Genomic DNA, 24,562 nt, shown 5'->3' on the forward strand with positions numbered 1-24,562 from the left:
ACGGCAGATTTGGCTTGTATAACTCATAAAAATTCTATTCTTAAAGCGCTTTTACAGCGAGGATTCACCAACCGTGACCACTTAGAGAGAATATATTAGTAACAAATAAGATTACGATATTCAAATCAAACAGCCAATGGGATAGAACATCGAAATAAACAGTAAAATTAAGCAAATTTACGGACTGCCATCCGTTGTATGAATACCTCAGTATGATTGGTTGGCTTTGTGTGATGGTCCCAGTTGGTGTATCTGCACTGTAAACAAAAAGAGATAAATACGAAAATTACAAGGAAAGTGAGAGTTAACATATATGAGTGTTTAAATTTGACTAGTAATGAATGCAATAACAGAATATTCTTTTACCAATAAGATCGGCTACAGTGCTTACAATGTATAATGGTCAACAAAAATGACAGACATGTCACTCCATCCTGGCCAAAAACATTTGATTATATTCCATACCTGAATAGTCGCGATTGTCCCAACTATTTCTAGAGATCAAGGCGGAAATGAGCGCGGGTGGTGCGACCAAATCCGCTGAACGTTATGTCTGTATCATTATCCGCATCGATCTCCGAGTCGGTGTCGAATTCATCCTGTTTCTCGGAGAGGTCTGTCACGTCACTAACTGCGACAACTCCGAGCATGCTTTCGTCAACAAAGGTGATTCTCGGTACTTCGTTTGTAGCTCGTGGAATATTTGTATCCTGGTCGACTCGTTCTTCATTGTCTTTCCCTGGATCATCTTAAACATCCTCTTGGAATATTACTCTAGTACACGATGGCGTACTGGAATATACAGCTGGTGGCAGGGCTCCCGCTTTGTCTTTTGTTGATTCGCTTCTTACCGTCCTTGACAGGTCGATACCTGTCAACCAATTCCTTCATGGCTGCCTCAATGTTGGGGTCAACGTTGTCAGCTGGAGGAGGTTTCATCAAATCTACGTCCCGTAACTCCACACTGGATTTAGGCACTGGATAATAAGACTTCTCAAGTGTGAAGTACTTCGCACCCCACTTCGTTGTTCTCTTTCAAGATTCCTTTGAAATTGTTCCAAAGTCTTGAGCATACTGAAGAGCGGTGAAAGTCTCGTTTTTGAAGTTGGAGACTGCATGAAGGTTCTCTACCTGAGTTGGTAGCAGCGTACGCAGGTCAATGTAACCAAGATAGTCCTCGTTCACATTCTTAACGTTATCTCGTAGCTGTTCCACACCTCTTTCGGGAAGCACCAATGACTCCTGTGTTTTGCTTGAAACAGTTCCTTCAGGGCCATTTATTGTTGTCGTTTCTTTCATTTTATAATGCTGCCTTACTTCAGCGACTGTGTTTTTAATATAAGCATTTACAGATGAAACATTGCACACAGCATCTTGAAGAGATAATTGGACCGCGTCGATCGTATGTGCACCAATTCCAAAACTATCATAGAGACATTCGAGGTTGCAAAGAAAGGACACTTTGCCAGTAAGCACCGAAGCTAGTTTGATTGTTTCAGCAGCTATATCGGAAACAAAAAAAATTTTCTACAAGGAACAGATTGCATGAAATTGTGTAAATAAGCAGCTTTCTTCAGTTCCATCAACGGTTCCTTCATGGCCAGTACCCAACAAGGTCTCGACTGTTGCACTTAAGGGATTAAGTGCAGCCTCCTGATTTCCTTACAAGAATCTGAAGAATTCCGCAAGAGTCGCTCAACATTGACAGAATCGAGGTTACAACCATATAACCCTCCAGCTTAGCTAGTTGCAGCCAAGTATGCTGATTGCCGCAGAACATAAAGAGATTCAACACTTGTCACGTCATTGGAGTAGTTTATCTGTCTCAGCTTACTACCGATGATAGCCACTCCATTTTACTCTAACTCCAGCTGTATTATGCTTCTCTGCTCATCATCTGCACACAAGAGGATATCTTTACTTGCCGCACAGATGGAAGTTGATTTATTTAAAGGTGGGTTAATCTGGACAATTTGTTTATTCAGTTCTCGACTTGTGCAGCTAAAGATCTCAGATGTGTCGTCAACCGCTTCTGTAGAACTGGACCTGTACCCTCAAGTGACAATCTGAAACGACTAAGCTGCGAGAGCAAATCAGCTCGCGATTTTAGGCGTCCGGGTTTGAAAAGTACTTCGCCTTTCAATTCAATGAAACGGATTGCTGATGAGCCTCTCTCTGCAACGAAGACTACGCCATTGGTAAAGCATAGGTCCCGCGCATCCTTGAATACTTCCCTCCGAACATTTACATCGACTGGTCGGTGTAAAAGCAGTTCTACGAGACTATCGAGAGTCGAAATCGTAGTCTAACGCCAGTACTTTGCCTTGGGGCCCAATTTAAAGTGCAATTGGTCTTTTGAAAACACTACATTGGTTGGATTTCCAAAAGCGATACTTTTAAGGAACTATTGTGTGGATTACCTAACGTATCCCCTTAAGTACACCCAGTACTGAGGGTCTAGTAAGGCGCATTATCGGTTCTAAGGACAAGAGCATTTCAGCTTCGGCTCACTGTTCGTGAGTGATTTTCTTGATTTTCTTGCAGAATTAAAAAGAGCAGATAAAATTTGAAAATCCTTAAAAAAAACTTTGGGGTCTCCTTTCAAACAATAAACAGTATTTTTTTCAAGAACAGTAAACATTAAAAAAATGGCCAATTTAACAGTAAACACTAAAAAATATGGACAAATAATACTAAACACTAAACCCCATTCAGACCCTCTACTCTTCCAGAATGCGAGAATGTCGAGGACATGCACTTTGAATATGTGAAATAAATGAATACTTTTAATGGTATCTTGCGTCCAGTCTTTGTCAGCGAATTTTGTTTCTGCTTACTTCCGCATTACAACATGGCCGCCACAAAAAAAAAATCAGGTTCTTCTTGCTTCTAATACCTCTCAGCCAAATTTGCTTTGTTTTGGTTTTGATCTCACCCAATCACAAAGCTCGAAACCGATATCCAGAAATGGTTATGGCCCGAACTGCTCACCTTTGTTAAGTTTGAGAACGAGCCTCAGATGTATCGAGGGAGTATTCGAGGCGCCGTCTACAAAATTTATGTGTATTATTTATGTGTATTATTTATGTGTATTATTTATGTGTATTATTTATGTGTATTATTTATGTGTAAATTTTTGACTGCTAGGCATTTATTGGTTCATTCCAGAACGTGCCCTACTGTTCAGCCGCAACCTTAAATAGATAACACGCTCTGTCTTAATTGCACGCCTGCCTTGTTGTAATCAAATATAATTTGTGAACATTTGTAGCCTACGAAACAAAGATTTATTTCAAAAGGAATGGAAAAAATTTTATTTTCGTCCCCTAGACTGAAAATCAGAAAGTTATTAAGTGATAAAATTTATTCAAGAGCAGCAGTTTCTAATACTCGTCTCGAAAATTCCTCCCACGCACTTAGACGGCGCTTTTCTAAAAACGATGACAGAAACATGGAACTTTGAAAGTTGCAATGTTTACAAGCAAGTTGTACGTGAGAAACTCTCATCTATGTTTTATGAACTGAATAATCCCTTCGTCACGCGCCATTTTTGTTAGGCGCACAACAAAGATAGCCCGTGAATTGAAGACAGACAAAAGGAGTCTTCAGTTAAAAAAAAAAACCCATCACGAGAGAAAACATAAAGTACAGGGATCTGAAGGAAAATATTCGCACCACACATGAGAAAGTCAAGTTTCAAGCGGGTCTTTCCCTTATAACGATCATCCTTGATTGAAAATTACAGAGCAATTTCAATACTTCCTGCTTTCTCGAAATTTTTTTTAAAAATATTGTATATAATCATATCTCAAGGTACCTTACTGAAAATATGATCTTGTCTAACAATTGGTTTTTCATAAGAGATGCTGAATGTTTACTTTTAGCCGACGATACCAGCATTTTTTACTAAAAACCGAAATCTTAAAACTCTTATGAATTACCTCCACGATGAAACTCGTCATTTTGCGACTTAGCTAAAAGCTAACAAGTTTTTCATTAATGTGAAAAAAAACAAAGATCATGATTTTTAGAGCTAAACAAAAAAAATTGTTAGCGACGAGCCCTCTCAAAATTGATAACGCAATTATTGAGAAAGTTTAACACATCAAATTTTTAGGTGTTTACATAGACCAGCATCTTGCGTGGAAAATGCGTATTTACTACATTTGTACAAAAATTTCTTAATCAATAGGAATATTATATGAAATAAGGTTTCATGTACCTAGAAAATCTCTTCTCTTATTGCATTATTCTCCTGTCTCTTGCCATTCTCTCCTAGATCTTCTTATTTCCCTTCTCTCTCTTTCTATCATTTCTCTATTTCTTCTCATCCTAATCTCTCTTTCCCTTCTTTCTTGGTCCCTTTGAAGTTGTTCCCGCTCCAATTCAAGCAATTCTCTTTCCCGCATTCTCCTGTTCATTTGGACCGTTGCTCTGGCTACTCCTTGCTCCAACGCAAGAGGACTATTTTTCGTGGACTCTAAAGACTCAACATTCCAAGGTCTTATGTTCAGTGCAGACAATGCAAAAAAATTTGAAGCTTGAGGGTTCATTGAGATGACTTTGGCCGAAGGGGAACCAGCTGCAGACGAGTCGGTAGCAGTGTTGTTTGACCCGGTAATCTGGAGAAATGAAACAAAATAAGATAAATTGCAAAAATGTTTATCATATGGCTAACTGTCAGAACGGGCGGTATAGAATGGAATGCTCGTTTTGATGCTTCACAAATCTGAGCTGTTCTTGTTTTTAAGTAAATAAAAATTGATAATATTTTTGTCTGTAAAGATATCGCAAAACACCCATAAGGGACAGACGTGACAGCGAAAACAACAACGATTTTCGTAAGTTTACTTTGCAATTCTCTAAAGTATCTTTTTGTCACACAGGGAATCGATTTTTTCGCTAAGCTTGTGCGATGAGATTTGCTGGATCATTCGGTCTCATAGTTTTTTCCAGTTTCTATGTCGTAGTCAATAAAAGCTGTGATCTCAGCTTCAATTTTGGTGATTGAGAATGACTTTTACAACGCCCTTCCTGCCCCAGCAGACCCGCTACGTAGTCACAGAAAAGCGATAGCAGTGTCCCTCTCCTAATCTAAAAGCTATGCTGTATTCAGTCTTTCTTACCTCTTCCCCCATCCCTGTGCCTTGGTCATGGCGTGGGCCATTTTGATTACGAGAAAGCAGTTCCAAGCGTAAGGTAGGGTCTGTAGTGTGTCTGGCCACGAAGGAGTCTATCAGACCGTTAGCTTCGTTTCCCATGATACAGGTATTTCAACTTTAGGAAACCAATGCTGTACAAACAGAAAGCAGAATAGGAAAAATTAAAAGAGACTGGGTATAGTTTTCCGGCTACATTAAGTGCACTCATGAATCAAGCTCCACCATTTGCAGTCGAACGATTTTTACACGTTGATCAAAGGATTGAAGTTTGAAACATGACAGGACGGAAAAACGCGTGGACTGTAAGTACCTCCCGTTGTCCCATACAAAGCCTTAGAAAACTTTTCTAAGGCTTTGTATGGAACAACGGGAGGTACTTACAGTGCATGCATTATCCGTCCTGTCATGCGTACGCGTAATTTCGTCGTAAATTTGCTCTCAAGAAAAATCTTCTTTGTTAACATCTTCTCAGATGTCTGTGGGGTTGAATCGAGGGTTTAATTATTTCTATTACGCACAACACATTACGTTATAACTGCAAGATATCTTAATACGATAAGGGTTAAATGCTTGTATGTCGCAGTCACTGTCGTTATTCACAATTTTCGAAAAACTGTAATAGATAAGCAGGCAATGGACAGAAATAAACATAGATCGTCTGCATCCGGTACCAAGCTCTATTGGAGCTATAACATTTGATCAATCATTTCCAAAGAAAACGCAAGTTGCGTATAAGTAATAATGAGAAGACAAGATTGAAGAAAAAAATTTACTAGATTTTTCACCCGTATGTAGACAATCATGCTAGCTTATCAGGTTTGAAGGCCTTCATGCAAATTTTTCAGCTGTCTGTACTGGGAAAACAATGGTAACTAAACAATAATAACTACATTCCCAATCATGATCATTATTGGTTATTTTCTACCAACCCAGAGTACTTTTTCTTTTTTGGCTGCAGGATTTTGGCAAAGTACCTTACAGTGGTAAATATAAAGTTAGTCCTGCTAACTTCGAATCGCAGAAAGGCGTATCGTTCAAGAACCATTCCAATCTAAGTTCAACGTTTGGAGAACAACGATGACAATATTTTTTACGCTCCTCGTCTTGGAGCAGCCCCGCAGGTAGAAAAAGAAAACAACAGAAAAATTACATCTAGTCTGTACTGAAAATGTCAAGCTTTTTGGTTAATTCTTAGGTGAAAATTATGCGATTTTGGATTTTTTTTTATTTATGGTAACTGGCCTGTTATAAGGCCCGTAACTATTACGCTATCACTTGTGTAAGCAAATAAATGAGTAGGTAAGCAAGCAAATTAAATAAGCAAGTAAGTAAATAAAAAATAATAAAAGGTGAGTAAAAAGAAATTGTGCGGCTCTTCAGAAGCTTTTGAAGCAATCTAACGAATGAGACCGAAAAATCCTCGGGAATAACTATTACCGCATCCGTCTCGCTGGATTCGAATTCTGCGCCGGTCGAGAAAAGCGGAGGGATGTTAATGAAATCTCCTTGACTCACCTCTCTAGCTTTTCCAAATTGCGTTTCTTTATCTGGTTGATGTAGGTACCAGCAGAGGAGAGTGCACTACGAATAATTTGACGAAGGATTAAAAAACGAAACTGGTTTCTCCTGTAGGGGTTTTGGCTGGGTTCACGTTTGACTGACGATTAAGTAGACATTCCTATTAACGCGGGGAAGCCCCGCGGATGTTTTCGCGGATATTACAGACAATCGCAACTTCTTCGTTAAAAACAGTTTTCATTAAAAATTTTCCGCTTATGTTTGGTGATCTCTTTTACCAACAAATAAAGTTTGATAGAGGACACACTTTGAGAAGAACTAGGCTAATTCGAATGGTTTTAAATTGTTTTGAAGTTTTCATCTCTCTGAAAACTTACGATAAACCCCCTAACAGTCTTAGAGGTCTCGAAAGATTAGACAGATCGATTGTGCCAGCAGTCTTTTACGTAACCTCTTGTAGCTCTGCCCGGTTGTAAACGAATAGAAGGCATTCCGAAAGGATTAAGTTTGTGAAACAAATGCAATCCGCAGATCTTTCATGGAGATATAGTTTCGAGATCCCTTGCCTAGTAAAGCTGGAAACTGGGTCGAGCACCTGAAGTCGAGGCTTGCATACTGGCTATTTTTACAGGAGAAATATCGTCCACTCCTGATAACTTGAACCTTCAAGGGAAATTAAAAAAAGATTCTGGGGTTGAAAACAAGGGACCGCAAATAAAAGAAAAACGGTGTTTACTATTTTCTATCATTACTGTATACATTTTCTTCAAAGCATATATTAAATGGTTGCTTCAAAATATATTAAATGGTTTGGACCGCAGTACACTATTTGTTTCGATTTGTCACGTCGTATTGGCGCGCGTGGTTTTCCGTAATTCGAGTTATCGAGGGTAAAATATAGAGAGAAATCGCCTGAAGGGCTAGGAGGAGATTTGAGTTGTGGAGGGTAAAATTTCAGTAAATGTATAACGGACATCAAGGGAAAATCATGATCAATTTTGGTTCGAGTTGGCGCGATGTCGAGTTAGGGAGGGTTCGAGTCATCGGGAGTCGACTGCAATTATAACAGTAAATAGGTTACAGATTGGACATGAAAGCAAATACAATTTTGTAGATTTAACACCAAAAATGAAACATTTGTGGTGAGATAAAATTCTCTTGATTATGACTTGAAGGAAAACCTGAGAAAATCCGAAGGTGCTTTCTTTATCAGAGACAATTTACAAATGCACGCTCTTCAGGAGACGATTGGCCTTAAAGTAGGTGAAAGAGGTTTTTGTTGAATGAACTTGGGAGAGAAGCACCTACTTTCTCTTTATCTTTCTTTCCTCTATTTTCCTCTTTTTTTCTCTCTCAGTCTCCCGACTTAAGATCAAGTAGTACATAGGTGGTTAAGTGCTTACTATCTAGCAATTGACAAATGGCCGGGAATCAAAAAGCTTCACATGCAGTAGTGTGCCTTCGACTTCAACTTTCATGCAGTCCATCGCAGTAGTTATTAAAAGCGGGTTCTGGCACATTTTGAAATTTCCAAAACAAAATAATTATGTTATAAAATGCGGTTATTTTGAATTTCACAGGACTGTTTGTGAAATTCAAATACATTTCACGAAGCTGTCACTCTGTGAAGTTCAAAGTCGTTTACGCTGGTTTTCCACATGATTGCTTCAACACGCATCATAACGCCTAAATTTCAAAACATCACCAGTGAAACTCAAAGTCTTTGCACTTGAAGCATGCTTCATGGTTTCATACAACAGGATCGGCATCAATATTTTATCTTCTTATGAAAAACCAATAGCCGGTTCGGTTCTATTTTAGCTGCATTGATTTACATTTCGCAGAAACTCGCTCTCCTTATTTGTTAGATGGAGGTATTCTTTTCACATGTCATGACTGGGGTCTGTTAAGCGCTGATGGCATCTGCCAACTTGTTTTAAGATACCAGCGGAAAACTCAGCTTTTCAATTAAGTTGTCACGACACCGTGTCAAATTATATGACTCTGGGAAAGCTCAAATTGTGATGTTAGATCGAAGTAAATCACACCTACCAAAGGTCTATTCAAAGACATCAGTACCTACTTTAACGAGTGTGACTTCTTAAGGCTACAGATTACATACTATATTTAAATACGGTCTTGCTACAGCACCAACGCTGGATCAACGGGATCTCGTCAATATCGCAGTTCCTGAGTAGTAAAAATAATCATTCCATCATCTTCATGTGACTTTCACTCTCGGAGGCAGGAAGATAACCGTAACCCTAATCCTACGCTTGTTGTTCTAAGACTTAAAACTGACTTAAGAGGGCTATAATTGTATTTTATGGGCTAACTGCAACATATACAAAGATTCTCAAGATGTCTCGCAAAGGCTGTTTGCCAGATAATGGGCAACACAATATTACGAAAGAAAAAAAGGAGTTTCATATTGCATATTATCAACTTGTGTTTGCCTTCGGGTATTTTCTCATCTAAACTAAAAATTGACAAAGTAGTCCCTGTATTTAATGCTTCAAAAATTTTTGAAAAAATTGCATATAATCACATCTCAAGGTAACTAACTGAAAATAGAATCTTGTCTAACAACCAGTTTGGGTTTCGAGAGAAACACTCTACCTCACATGCATTGATAGGCCTCATCAACAAAATAGAAAATGCAGTTGATAACATAAATTTCTTTGCAGGTGTCTTGGACTTACTAAAGCCTTTGACACAATTGATCATTTTATTCTTTTAATAAAAAATTGGAATTCTATGATTTAAAAGATATGGCATTTTACTGGGTGAAATGTTACTGGATAAATAGATTGCAAGTAGTCCAAGTCCAAGTAACTAATATCCTATTTAATTAATTTTCCAAAATACTCAATGAATTTTATAGCAAAGTTGGTAATAATAAATAATTAAGTTTTCTTGTTACTTTACACTTGTTGAATTAAGTTCTACATTCTAGTTTAAATTAAACTCTAATCTAAAGAGGGGAGCCTCACCTTTTAATATGTAATAAAGGCAAATGACAAATAAATAAAATAAATGTTTCTGGGCCTAAATAAGGATAAGATATACAATGTGTTCATAAGTTTTAAACAAATCATATTTCTCAGTCCTTCTTATGCACGCAACATGCAAAGAAGGCGCGTGAATTGTAGACAGACAAAAAGAAAACGATCATGAGAGAAACATCAAAACTTGGTGCGGGTCTTTCCCTTATTACATTCATGTGACTAAACAATGAATGAGTTGCCAGTAATCCGGCGGATCCTTGTGTTTGCGGACAGATTTCTGGGATCGCCACGGGGCAAACCTTGCAACTCACCAGAAGGAAATATGTGGCGAAAGGTTGTTCCGACGTCCGAAAAAACGATTTTAGGGAGAGGTTATCGCTTTTTCACCGCTCTTTTACCAGAAACGAATTGAAGTAATGCTGATATAAGGGAAGCATAAGTTTTTGTTTGAAAAACCACGAAATATGTAGTAAAATGTAACGATTAACTTGTCTCCATGCGCAAGGTTTATTGTGAAATTGACATCGCCTAATGGTCTTGAAATTTTTAAAAAAATAGCTATAAATCGCTAGGTAATTACTCAACAAAGGCTTTTTCATTTTTTTGGGCGTGTCAAGTCCACTTCTAGCTTTTTTCATGGCTTGGTAATACAAAAGAGTGCTACAAAAGCAACCTTGAGACAGCAGGAGATTGAAATGGCGTGCTTGAGCATTAAATATCATTGAGGAACTTGAAAGTGATAAAACACCTACACTATTTCTTTGTTGTGATCAATGAGAACGAATCAGCGTTTATAAATCTAGTTAATAATTCTAGTATTCTAATATTCTAATGCCCTAACACCCCCTCCCCCTCCCCGTTGGTAGTCAATTTCCTAGAGTCCCACCTTTATCCTCTGTTGGCGACAACTGATCCTAAAAACAACGTGATCGCCCAGAATGTTTAAGAAGCAAAAATATCAATTTTGGCACCAACTTTGCTGAATAGCGAGCACTATTACTATCGAATGACCTAGGTAGGGATTTAGACTAACAACATACATACATGCATAAATAAATACATAAACTTTATTTAAAACGAAATTTGAGTGTAGCTACAAAAGCTAATGTCGTGTTAAATATAAAAAATACAATGAAAATACAAATTCTAAAAAGAATATGCAATTTACATGCCTATCAAATAATACACTAAAAAAATATTAAATACAGTAAAATATGATGTAATATACAATAGATATAAAAATATATGCTAGTTAAATGTTAAAATTGAAAAAACTAAGAATTTTTCTCTTAAATTCATATAAATCCTCGCAAGCTTTATGGCCATCAGGTAGGGAATTTCATAGTTCAGCAGCTTAGTAATTAAAAGAATGTAGACCATACACTGTTGTTCTCGGCTTAGAAAGTAACAAGACGTGGTGACCACTTTTGTTGTAATTTGCAGGGAATGGTTCTCATATAATTCGGGTAGTTTTCTACAAACAAGTTCTTATGCAACAAATATGCTGGAGACACCTACTACTCAACGAAGTGAGGTTGACCTTGTCAAGTAGCTGTTCATAGGAAGAATTGTAATCCTTAAGTATGTATTTAAAGCCTCTAACTTGACTTTTCTGCATTATGTGCACCACAATGATGCCAAAAAGGATTAGAAGTATCTCTGTCTGTCACATCTTCTGCAGATATTGTCTCCTACAAACTGAAAAAACACGAAAAAAAAATCTATAACTAAGCAATTTCAAAAGTGGCAAGAAGTGATGATGAGCGAACTGGAGTTTAGAAATGCATGGGATTAATAGGGATTTTATTCAGTTCAACTCACTCTCATTTACGGGTTCTTTCTTTCTCATTTTTCACTTCGTATTTTTTCTTTTTCTTAATGCCGTTGTTAATCGCTTGAGTCATTTTATTCAGATAGGAAAGAACCTGCCGCAACTTTTCTCACGCAGGTGCGAGGAAAGACGACTTATATTAGTGGTCAATTTAGAAGGAAAGAAACAAAATAAAAACATGTTATATTGTCACCTCATCAAGGCGGCATAAACACCAAGGTCCAAGAACTGCCGTTTGCCATCCTCTCCATCCACTAGATCTTCTTATTTCCCTTCTCTCCCTTTCTATCATTTCTCTATTTCTTCTCATTCTAATCTCTGTTTCCCTTTTGTCCTGTTCCGTTTGGAGTTGTTGTTCCTGCTTCAATTCACGCTGTTCTCTTTCCCGCATTCTCCTGTTCATTTGGACCTTTGCTCTGGCTACTCCTTGCTCCAATGCAAGACGACTGTTGTTTGTGGACTCTAAAGACTCAGCATTGCAAGGTCTAATGTTCAGGGCAGACAATGCAAACAGATTTGAAGTTTGAGAGTTCGTTGGGAAGAGTTCGACCGAAGGGGAACCAGCTGCAGAGGAGTCGGTAGCAATGTTGTTTGACCCGACAATCTGGAGAAATGAAACAAAACAAGATAAATTTGAAAAATGTGTATCATATGGCTAGCTCTTACAGCGGGCGACTTAGACTCATTTTACCCGCCTAGAATGCTCGTTTTGATGCCTCATAAATCTAAGCTGTTTTTGTTTCAAGTAAATAAAAATTGGCAATGTTTTTTTTCTGTAAAGATATCGCAAAACACCTAAATGGGACAGCCGTGACAACGAAAACAACAACGATTTTCCTGAGTTTTTTTGTGATTCTCTGAGGTATCTTTTTGTCATATAGGGAATCGGCTTTTTTACTAAGCTTGTGCGATAAAATTCAATAAAAGCTGCGATCTCAGCTTCAATTTTGGTGATTGAGAATGACTTTTACAACGCCCTTCCTGCCCCAGTAGACCCACAAAGCATTATCAGTGTCCCTTTCCACATCTAAGATCTGTATTCAATCTTTCTTACCTCTGCCCCCATCCCTATGCCTTGGTCATGGCGTGAGCCATTTTGATTTCGAGAAAGCAGTTCCAAGCGTAAGGTATGGTCTGTAGTATGTCTGGCCACGAAGGAGTTTGTCAAACCATCAGCTATGCTTTCCATAATATATATATTTGAAAATAAAGGAAGCCAATGCTGCACAAATAGAAAGCAGAGTAAGAAAAATTAAAAGTGAATGGATATAGTTTTCAGGCTACATTCAGTGCATTCATTAATCAAGCTCCACTATTTGCAGTCGAACGATTTTTACACGTTGAGTCAAAGGTTTGAAGTTTGAAATCGTGGGCGAAGTATATCAATCGTCGCCCAAAAATACACGGCTTATGACCATTTCCAAGGAACTGGTTCATATGGCGAAAAAATACTGACCGAGTATGAACAAATTAGAACGCTCAGTCTTGCCTTAGGACTACCTTGTCATAATTGATAATAGAAATGATTTTCCCGACTTTTACTTGGTAAAACGTACTTTTATTTGCGCATACAACTGATTTGTTTCCCTTTGTCCAGGGACATAAAACACTACCTGAGACACAATAAACCCACACAAGTCCTCCAATCGCTCTGACGAAGGAGTAACGCTCGAAATGGCGGCAAATTTACGTTATCAACTCAGCATCACGTGAGTCCCTTCTACTTAATCAAGTATGACATTTTTTTTTCAGGCCACATTAGTTTAGTCTGCTATGGCTATGTCGTAATGTGCGATTTTCATGCCTCTGTGGACAAGCTAGTTATCGCTTGTTAGGAGAATCTAAGGTGGGACTTTGAATTAGCGTACTTAAACGTCCTTTTACCCTTGTTAGTTTTTCTGACAATTGTCCCTTTATGTTGGAGTAAGGTAGTTATTTGCACATAGGTGAGTATCCGTACATTCGAAGCTAGCAGGAGTAAATTATTCTCTAAACGATTCATTCAATTCATTTATAGTTTCAAAGGTGACAGTTATCTTAAAAAGATATCTCCTTATTGACTATAACTATGTAATATCTTGTTGGCCATAAAGTACTTACTTTATCAGTTTCAGGGTTAGCCTCGGCCAAGTGTATTGTCTAACTTGACAAAAATGTATCAGTGCAGTTTTTTTCAGTCATGTGTGACTTCTCAGTTTTTCTATGCAAATGTGCGAGTGCGAAATTAAGAGAGCTGATTGTTTCTAAATTCAGTCTGATGATATCAGACTGAAAAGAAATAGTATTGGTAAACAAACGATCATGAGGTAGGCAAATTTTCAAAGCAGCCCTTTTGAACGACCCATGGCTCGGTCAACTTCAACAGTTAATTGCAATCAGACATCTCGCTCGATCATGCAGCCCATTGAGAAATCTTTAATATTTCTCTTAATTCAGACTGAAGCGAGGATAAGTATTCCGCTTTCAATTTCATCTGCGCATGTGTTTCTGCGTGGTAATTTCAAACAGGAAGTCATAGGCTATGACTATGAGCAGACCGCGGAACCTCATGTACCTTCAGAACCAACGTAACCTTCGGAACACATGAATATTCTTTCATTAAACCCCTGAAGAGTGAAGCGATTCACGAAACAGGCTTGTCGGGAAATGGAGTTGCGTCCTTTTTTCCCTCTCATAATATATATATATATATATATATATATATATATATATATATATAGGATTTTTCCATGACAGTTCGCGCTCTCAAACTTAAAAAGATCTGGACTACATTTTAAACAGGAACAAACTTATCCCGCTCATGTAGCGGTTCTTTTGCATCGTGTGAATTTTTGGGGCTGATTTAGGGCAATTTAGCTCGGTTTTAGTTCATCTGCCCTGCCCTCTAAGGATACTTCTGCGAGTAACGCCGACCAAACGAATCCACTGGAAGCAAAGCGCAGTAAATTCGCTCCAGATGCCCCGATAGCCCCGGTATTCAACAAGCATCACGTGCGATGATGTTCCTTATTCCGGGGTCGCGTACATTGAATTTTAACCTAAAGATTTGCTAAGCCTTCAGATGAGGCGTTTTTCGGATTTCGCGGTCACCAAACCGTTAGAGCTTTCAAGTTATTGTTCAGTCATTAACAGTCCGGGTAGGTGACTGATGACTGCTCCTTAATAACATACCCTTGTACTAGTACCGTTAATTTCGCCACAATTTAAGTTGGACTTTAAGGAGAAATAAAACATAATTCTCTTTTAAATTGGTCTTTTTTTCTCTAGTTTACTTAACTTTATCTCGTTTAATCTTCTTTTACAAAAAAAATATGGTTTTCCCGAGGTTCTGCTGGTTCCATAAGTTTCGAGGTCCGCTGATCCGTAGCTTAGTTTCACCTAGTGTGATTATTTTCCCTGTCTGGCTGATATCTGTCTTAAAAAAACAGTCTGGCAATGGGATTCTCCCATTTTCCGCTTGGATTGTTCAAATATAATGCTATTAAATTTGCATACCGCAATGTGTGTAGTATTGTTTGTATTCGTTTTCTTCGATAAATTTTCGGAGTAAACGCTGTACGTCCTACTACAACGCTTAGAGGGCAAATGCTTAGTCAGTGACATTTTTTAAGCTAACGTAGGTGAGTTTTTCCGGGGTTTGTCGAATTTTCTCTCGTTGTTTACCATTGGCTTCGATTAATCTTAAGGCGGACGGGCCTCAACGTGTTCTGATTTTTTTTATTCTGAGGGCAACTGGTAGAATTCTTATAAAGGTAAAAAGCTGAAAAGCTGTGATAAACAAATTACTAGGATGCCAGATCTTCCTACGCTTTAGGTTTTATACGAAAATAAAACGAGTTAAAGTTGGCACAGTCCTAACTAACAATATACCTCTCTCTGATCCTCCATGGTCCGTTAGGATGTATTCCTCCGCTGGGATGATAATACTACTTCGCATACAAGGTCGTACAGCATTTTACTTTTCACGTGACGTCAATGGTTTTTTCAAATTAATATAAAGTCACGAACTCGAAATTTATTTTCGTCAAGGTTAACAGAAGGTTAAAAATTTATTTCAATGATTTAGAAAAGTTAATATTCGATCTACATCGTTCTAAAACACATTTTGGACAGGTTGTTTACTTCTTACGGGATAAGAAAATATACATCAAAGAACGCATTAACGGTATTACAAGAATTGTAATGCACACTAAAAACATTCCACATCAGTAATAATATTACTATTTGTAAATATAATTGTTGAATAACATTTATTATGTAACGTTGTTCAATGTATTTTGAGAATTGAGGGGTAACTGAAGCCAAAATTTTCCACTTTTTTTTTGGTTCCAATACATTCCTTTTAAGTTAAAGAATCCTGAATGAGCAAATAAACGATATCTTGTGCAACCAAATTTTCTACAAATTTTTTTTGACGCTTAATCGACGGCCATTTTGAAAATGTTCCGATTCAGGTCACGTGATGTGATACGTCACACGTTTGTTTGGCAGTGAAAAGCGTCATGTCAAGACCTGAAAGTAACAACTTCGTCCTCGCTGTCCAGCCGATGCCGAAATTTACGAGCGGAAAAAAAAGTAAGATTTGTTCCATTCTGATATAGGCTACCATTTAGGGACTATGAAATACGAAGTGAGAAATAAAATAACGAAGGTTGAATAATCGAAACGCGACGAATCGCATGTCTGTATTCAGAGCCACAGGTAATTTGCACGCCTATTCCCAAAATTTTTTCTTCGTAGCCATTATCGAGTCCTGTACTTAAAGTAATATTTTTCAGTCCATGCCGAAAAGTATTTGACTTAATACTTTGTCCGATGTATATTACTGTGACCTCAGGCACATCGGTTCTGAAGTGAGCGTGACTAAGCGCAAAGTGTTGTCGCGTATTATGGGAGGTCGTCATCTGGTTTCGTGAACGAAACTCTTCTTCTACATTCTGCAAATGTACAAGAATTACCCTTTTTTATCTATTTTTTTAAAGAGATTAGTAAGCAGCATAAAGGAAGACTTCTTGCTGTTGTACCTTTTTGCTTATTTCTTTCGACACGTTTCGTCTCTAGCTGAGAAATTACTACAACTAACATTGAGCAGCACATTAGTGTACCTTAGTTAAATTAACTTCCAATGGAAGTGTATAATAACAGTAACATGTTCTAAACGGATGTTGCAAGAAACGCCTTGTTATGAGCGCCACACTCACGCATTGTTTCTCATTTGCGACCGGAATGAAACCCATCTTGTCTGAAACGTTATTCGTTTCAAAAATGTATCACCGTCAGCTGAGTGAACAGTAAATTACTCACACTCGTTTATCATAAATAAAGCAAGCCGACAGCCTGAGAGAGGAAACCATTAAAGCACATATCACGGGACTGCCTAGCTTCCACTGTTTAAAACGCAGTGCTTTGGTAAAAAAACGAACCGCGCGAGTCAGCGACAAACTCGTGCTACGGAAATAACAAGAAAGTAATGTTTCTCAAATTACGACCTGGACTTGTGTTCATGCTCGAGTTATCCAAAACTGTACCACTCTTAGCCGCGTTGAATTTACAATAAGTACGGAAAACAACTGGATGTAAAACAAAGTAAACGAAAACCAGAGAAGCGCTCTGTAGTTATATATTGTGACAAAAAAATGTAGACGGAGTCAGCCTTCATCAGTTTCCTCAAACCATGGATGCTGGACAATACATCTGGCTTCTGCTTGCTACTGTTCCAGTATAACATCCTCCAAATTTTTATTTTTGACCACCTCTACTTCCCTGCAAAATATGTTTTCTTTCTCCCTCCACATTGATTGGCAGTTTCCACACCGACACCTTGTAATAAAAAAATCAGTAAAGTAGCAATTTCTTTCACTGTGTAGAGTGGAAGAAATAGAGAGCTCAATTTGTATGATTGGTTTCACCAAAAGGAACAGTTACCAGCCCTGTAACTGTCATAAACGTGAGAGATAACAGAAACTTTAGGCTCTAAACAAGGTGCAAAGACCACAAGTAAACAATAAGTTAATATTAAGATGTTCAATACTATATGTGCGAATGCTATTTTTTGCTGCATCGTGTTTTAAAGTAAAAGCCGAGAAATCTTTAATCGTTCGCCAAATTCAACGCAGGAAAACTTAAAACCGATTCAGTCGCGTGGAAACGTGTATAATCCATCCAATTCAAGTCCACAAGTGTGTATGTTTATATTTTCAGTCAGTGAAACCTTAGCCTCAGAAGGTGCGTGCGTGTAACATAAAAACAATTCGCTTCCATGGCATTCAGGAGTCTGCATATTTGGTTTTCTTTACTTGATCGGTCCTGCAAGCGTAAATTCACTCACCATTCTCGCTTTCTTGATTGGGGTGGCCGCGGCGCACAGGCTCATGATCCTCTTCTGACTCTTGTGCTCTATTTTAGGTTCGTCCTGACGGTTCAAATAGCGAGGGCCTGATTTCACCAACGGCTTCATAAACCCTATCGTTATGTTCACCTTCCATCAAAATCCAAATTATAAGACTACGAAATGGAACTGCTTTCTCTCGAACTCGAACTACTATCCGCCATGAAGATTTTTAGATATATGAAAATTCACATATTTGCACTGCGGTGGAGAGATGAAATTATAAGATCATCGCAGCTAAGAACACTACTGAAACGAGTAGTTGTAAATAGGACCTGAAAAAAAAATTCAGGCCCGTACGGGATTTGAACCCATGACCTCTGCGATACCGGTGCAGCGCTCTACCAATTGAGCTAACAAGCCAACTGGGAGCTGGTCAATGAGTTGGGTACAAATCAACATCCAAGTGAATGAAGATTTTTAGATATATGAAAATTCACATATTTGCACTGCGGTGGAGAGATGAAATTATAAGATCCTCGCAGCTAAGAACACTACTGAAACGAGTAGTTGTAAATAGGACCTGAAAAAAATTCAGGCCCGTACGGGACTTGAACCCATGACCTCTGCGATACCGGTGCAGCGCTCTACCAATTGAGCTAACAAGCCAACTGGGAGCTGGTCAATGAGTTGAGTACAAATGAACATCCAAGTGAATGAATGTACCCACTTGCGACGTATAAGGTCACTTGATCAAAATCGAAGCCTTTACGGTGGATGACTCATGAAGCTTCATTTAGGACAGTTTTTCGGGCGAAAAAAGGCACAAAGAAGCATTCGAAGCACCTTGTATCTGTTTCAATGTGTTACCTGAAGAATTCAGACAGTATTCCGAAGAAGTGACCATTTAGCCGTCGTTTACCCTTTCATTGAATCTATAGGTCAGCTATGTTTGTTTTGACGTTTGCGGCGGCATAAATGGACTTCATCGCGCGGACATCATGTGCGAATGCAGTTCCCTCTAAAAAATTTTGCCCTTCGTGTGATAAACAAGTAAAGTGCCCTCGGGCAATTAAGGATTAATTTCATGTGTATTTTCAATTAATTTCACTTGTATTTTTGCCAAAATTTCGCGACTCGGGCAATTTTGGGAAAACTTTGAAAATACAAGTGACATCAATCCTTAATTTCCCGAGGGCCCATACGATTATGTATACAAATGACCCTATTCCGAACTTCTTGGCTTGGTCATTGAGACCAAGAAAATCGATAAGATTTCTTATAACTGTTGAGCGGTGTTGTCCGACTTTAACTGTCACCCTAAATCTTTCCATTTGCTTCTCTTTACTAACTTGATATAGAGCAATTATGCCCTTCAGCCATTACACATACACTGAGTGAAGAAACTGAAGGTCCTGAGAATAGTCAGCCGTCTGTCAGCTCATTCCACGTGCGAAAAGCAGACACTTCCGGTTCGCAGAACATAACTTAGACAGACTGGAGCCAAATGTCTTTGTTATCGATACCAGAATAGATTGTGTAACTTCGTTACTGCATTAGCAGAAAGGACACTAAACAGGCCAAGATTATGACAATTTCAAAATGTTTACACCTGATAGCTAAATGTTTTGGCCCTTTTTGCGACAAATGGTTAACCCCACTGAGACACTCTAATTAAGCTTTTAAACAGTTTCAAAACGTTCTGGTTTTGAAACCAAAAATGATGATCGATTGTCATTTCAAAAAAGTATCCATTCTGTCTGCTTAATGCATTACGTCAGACCAAAGTGTTGATGACGGGAAATGGGGCAGCTGCGGCTGAAATAAAGATGAGTAGAATAAGCTAAATCCTAAATAAATTTTAAGGAGATACCGAGGCAGGCGTGGAGAAATTTAGACCAACCTATGACTCACAAGTAGCTTCTGTGTAATTGAGGCGATTTTGGACACGAAATCTAATAAAGTGGTTAGACATCAAAAAGTGCAATTGACAATCATCTTATTCTGGATAGCAACACCTATATTACTATAAACGTGAGGACTTTTTGGGTGTACTTATATGCCCTTCGCCATTCTGTATCATTGCACTAGCACACTCTTTGTGAACACTGTGTGAGCATGGCAAGATCTGATAACCACTCAGCGCGTCCTGAAGTTAAGAAGGAGAGCGATTTAGTTATCATTCAAAGTACTCAAACGTGATCATTACGTTGATGGAGTTCTGAAAAAAAGACGGTTGCTCGTAACAGCAATTGGCTCACAGACAAACAAAGTGGATGTCATCATCAGAGGCGACAGAACGATTAGTTCTTTGATTGACTGATCGATTGGATGATCTCCAAAAGCGATGAAAAGGAAAATTTGAGTTTATCAATGGCTATTGACATTTAAATTGTATCATTTGAAAACTAGTTCCTCTAAGAAAAGAAATACGATGGTATGATGGCCCGTTACTCAGAAGGAACTGTTTAATCGACCCACCTGTGCTTGAAGTACTCAAAGTGTGTTAGTAATAATTTTATGGCCCTACCATTTGATTCGATCGCTACGACTATATTTAAATCATACTCACAACGTTTTACGAGGTTATTTTGCTTTATTCAGTGATTAGTCATTTAGCCTCCAAGACGCCAATAAAGTGACTGTTATATGTGTTTATCAATCATGCTTTTCAGTAGTTGTGAAAAAATCAGGACCTTTGATCTCAGTCATTACCTCCATACAGATGCAACATTCATCTTGTCCTGACTGTGGAATGTATTTGGGTTTTCCTTGAAGCCGTTTGTTCAGACAAACATCACATTTGGAGATGTCGTGATTCAGAGGGTGATCCATTACAATTCCGAACAAAGAAGGAGATATAGTTAGCCTTGTCGCGTATAAAAATCTTCTTTATTTCCTAACAGATTAGTGAAAAAAGTGATTACAAAAGAGCGCACATTTCATGTTTTTATTGATGCCGTTTATTCAAACATCGATCCTCTTCGTGAATGTTGTGATTCAGAGGGTGATCCATTACAAGTCTAAACGAAAAAAGAGATGTAATTAGCCTTATCACGTAGAAGAAATCCTTCATTTCCGAACAGTCTGATTAATGGACAAATAATTAAAGTCTAGCCTGAGCCAGACTTAGAGGACTTATTAATTCAAAGGAAACAAAAGAGCGCGCATATTACAGAATTCAGTCTGCTTGTACTTACCTCTGTCTGTCTGCCAGATCCCTCGCCTCTTAGATTCTAAAACGTGAAAAACAGACCTGTTAGCATCGATACATTTTTGATAAGCGAATGATAGCTCTGTAAACTCTAGCATTAAATGGCATATCTTTTACACATGGAACGCTCCTAGCCACTCACGTACGGAAAATATTACATGGTGGCTATCAAAGGTGTGGATTAATTTTTGGGCAGAAGATTATCCCTAACGTCCATCGTGGTGCTTAGGGACCTGTCATTACAAATCGCCAAGGTGATGGAAGGGGAAGGGCAGGAGATTTTGGATGTGTAGAAATAAAATGTTCTTGATTCCCCTCCACCCCCAAGTCTTTCTGATTTTCTAACGATCCTCCCAACCTTCATTAGCAGTCAATTTCCTAGAATTCCGCCATTATCCTCTGTTGGCGACGACTGATCCTGAAAAACTTACCTCCACACATTGCTCAGAGCGTGCAGCAAATGACTGCCGAGGCCACATCCGGGAGCTGTCTTGCCTCTCTTCCTCTCTTCTTCCGTGCTCTTTCTGTTCGTATTTCATGATCTTTTCTTTTAATTTCCCGATCAAAATCTGCACTTCCTCTCTCCCTCGACAATCTTTCCACTAAGGCGCACGCCCCTTCCACGCTTTGTTCCAATTCAAGCAAAGTGCTGCCATAGCTTCTGTTCGTCGCTAAGCCACCAGACTGGCCAGAGCGTTGATCCAAATTTTCAACTGCATTTGTAACAACACTATTTCTTTCTCTGTTAGTGCAAGAAGAAAAAAATGACTTCTTCAGTAAAATTCACGGCTACCAGAGTTCCTTTATTAAAATCTAACCATATCATTGCTACTCGACCTTACCAGTGCCAACAGACTACTTCTTTCCTTTCCAGAATCGCAAAATCAAACTGAAACACCTTGAAAATTTCGGAAATGACATCCTAAAAACTAGGTTTAAGCAGCAACCGGCATCAACTGTTGCACCAACCTTACTGAATAGCGAGCGCTATTACTAACGAGTGAGCTGAGCAGGGAAAAAGACTTAAGAGTATCTCTCCCTGTCACATCTTCTTCATGCGGTGTCTCTTACAAACTGAAATAAGGGGGGAAAATGGTAAAACTAAGAAATTTCAAAAGGGGTTAGTATGGAAAGTAGGGGTGATAGGCAACGGGCGGAACTGCAGTAACTGGAGTTTAAAAAATGGGATCAGTAGAAGGTTTGTTTCGTTCAATTCCCTCTCATTCACGGGTTCTTTCTTTGTCATTTTTCAGTTCGTAATTTTTTCTTTTTCTAAATACCGTGGTCGCTTGAGCCACTTCATTCAGATATGAAAGAGATTGCCGCAACTTTTCTCGAGCAGGTGCGAGGAAAGATGACTTTATGGTCAAAATAGAAGGAAAGAGATAAAACAAAAGCATGTTAATGATATAGTCACGTCATCAAGGCGGCATGAGCACCAAGGTCCAGGAACTGCCTCTTACCATTCTCTCCATCCACTAGATCTTCTTATTTCCCTTCTCTCTCTTTCTATCATTTCTCCATTTCCTCTCATTCTAATCTCTGTTTCCCTTCTATCCTGGTCCCTTTGGAGTTGTTCCCGCTCCAATTCACGCTGTTTTCTTTCCTGTATTCCCCTGTCAATTTGGACTGTTGCTCTCGCTACTCATTGCACCAATGCAAGACGACTGTTGTTCGTGGAATCTAAAGACTCGACATTCCAAGGTCTTATGGTCCCCAAAGGAGAACCGGCTGCAGATGAGTCGATAGCAACGTTGTTTGACCCGGCAATCTGGAGAAATGAAACAAAATAGGATAATAAGCAAAGATGCTTGTTATATGGTTAGCTCTTCGAGTGAGCGATATAGACTTATTTTACTCGCTCAGAATGCTCGTTTTGATGCCAAATTTTGATGTCAATTCTCTAAAGAATCTTTTTGTTATACAGGGAATCAATTTTTGACTAAACTTGTGCCATAAACTTTTGTGGATCATTTGATCTCATACTTCTTTTCCTGCTTTTATCTCGTAGTAAATGAAAGCTGTGATCTCAGCTTCAATTTTGGTGAATTGCTTTTACAACGCCCAGCCTGCCTCAGTGAGCCGGCTGCGTAGTCCCAGACAAGCAATATCAGTCCCCCTCTCTATTTTTATGGCTATGCTGTATTCAATCTTTCTTACCTCTGCCCCCATCCCTGTGTCTTGGTCATGGCGTGAGCCATTTTGATTAAGAAAAAGCAGTTCCAAGCGTAAGGTAAGGTCTGTAGTGTGTCTGGCCACGAAGGAGTCTGTAAAACTGTTATCTTCGTTCTCCATAATACACGTATTTGCAATTTAAGGAAACAAATGCTGTACAAACAGTAGAGTAGGAAAAATTTAAAGAGACTGGATATAGTTCGTGTAGTGTGATCGTCCGGGGGAGTGTAGTTCTGAAAAGAACTGTTGTTGGTGACTGACGTTTCGACTACCTGTGCGATAGTCATCTTCAGAGTTAAGTGAAGAGTAGTTGTCAGTCGATGATGTTATAAAGTCTGGTCTGTTGAACGTGATTGGTCTGTTTAGCCGTGATATGATGTATTTAGCCGTGATACTGATACTCCTGGGTTCAAACCATTTACTTTAAGACTGGATATAGTTTTCCGGCTACATTCAGTGCACTCATGAATCAAATTCCACCATTTGAAGTCGAACGATTTCCACACGTTAATAAAAGGATTGAAGTTTGAAAGCGTAGACGTAGTATGTCAAATCGTCGTAAGTTTCTCACAACAAAAATCTGCTTTGAAGACATCTGTTCAGATATCTCTGGGGCTGAACGTGGGGTTTAATTATTCCTATTCCGCCACGCTAAACACAGAAACTCCATCGAACTCAGCAAGCACATCTGAACCCTCAAAGACAACAATATCGAACACTTTATTTCCTGGCACATTCTCTCATCACACTCGCCGTACAACAGCTCAAGCAAAATATGTAATCTCTGCCTCAAGGAAAAATTCCTAATCATCTGCCGACTCAAACTATCAACACTAAACAAACGTTATGAACTCGTGTCTTCCTGCCGCCACAGAAACAACTCCCTCCTACGCAGCAACTAAACTGTTAAATTTCGTGCTGCATAAATTAGATTATATTGTATATAAGCGAAGACAAGAGTAATGCAAAAATTTACTAGATTTTCCGCCCGTATGTATGCAGTTATGCTCGCTTATCAGGTTTGAAAGCCTTAATGCAAATTTTTCAGCTTTCTCAAGAAATCGCTACATTCAAGTAGCTGAAAACTATGACTGGAGAGCAAGACAATGACTTCAAGTCTCAATTTCAGTACTTTAAAAGCCTAACGTGATATCAGAGGCTGAAACGTACAAGGTCCTTGCGCCAGCGCTCGATCGTTAGCCAATTGAAACGTAACAATTTCAAAACACCATCGAGGATTCCCCAGACGCCAGCTATATACTCTTAAGTGCTGATATCATCTCTGCAACAAATCCCAGTGACAACAACTGCATCGTGACTTAAAAT

At 38.7% G+C, this 24,562-nt stretch overlaps 1 pseudogene; it reads right to left on the reverse strand.

Moving 5' to 3' along the window:
* Positions 1-774: 774 nt before the first annotated feature.
* Positions 775-1,299, reverse strand: LOC131768825 (uncharacterized; annotated as a pseudogene).
* Positions 1,300-24,562: the final 23,263 nt, after the last annotated feature.

This window comes from Pocillopora verrucosa, chromosome 9 (genome assembly GCF_036669915.1).
Source record: "Pocillopora verrucosa isolate sample1 chromosome 9, ASM3666991v2, whole genome shotgun sequence".
Classification (NCBI taxonomy): domain Eukaryota; kingdom Metazoa; phylum Cnidaria; class Anthozoa; order Scleractinia; family Pocilloporidae; genus Pocillopora; species Pocillopora verrucosa.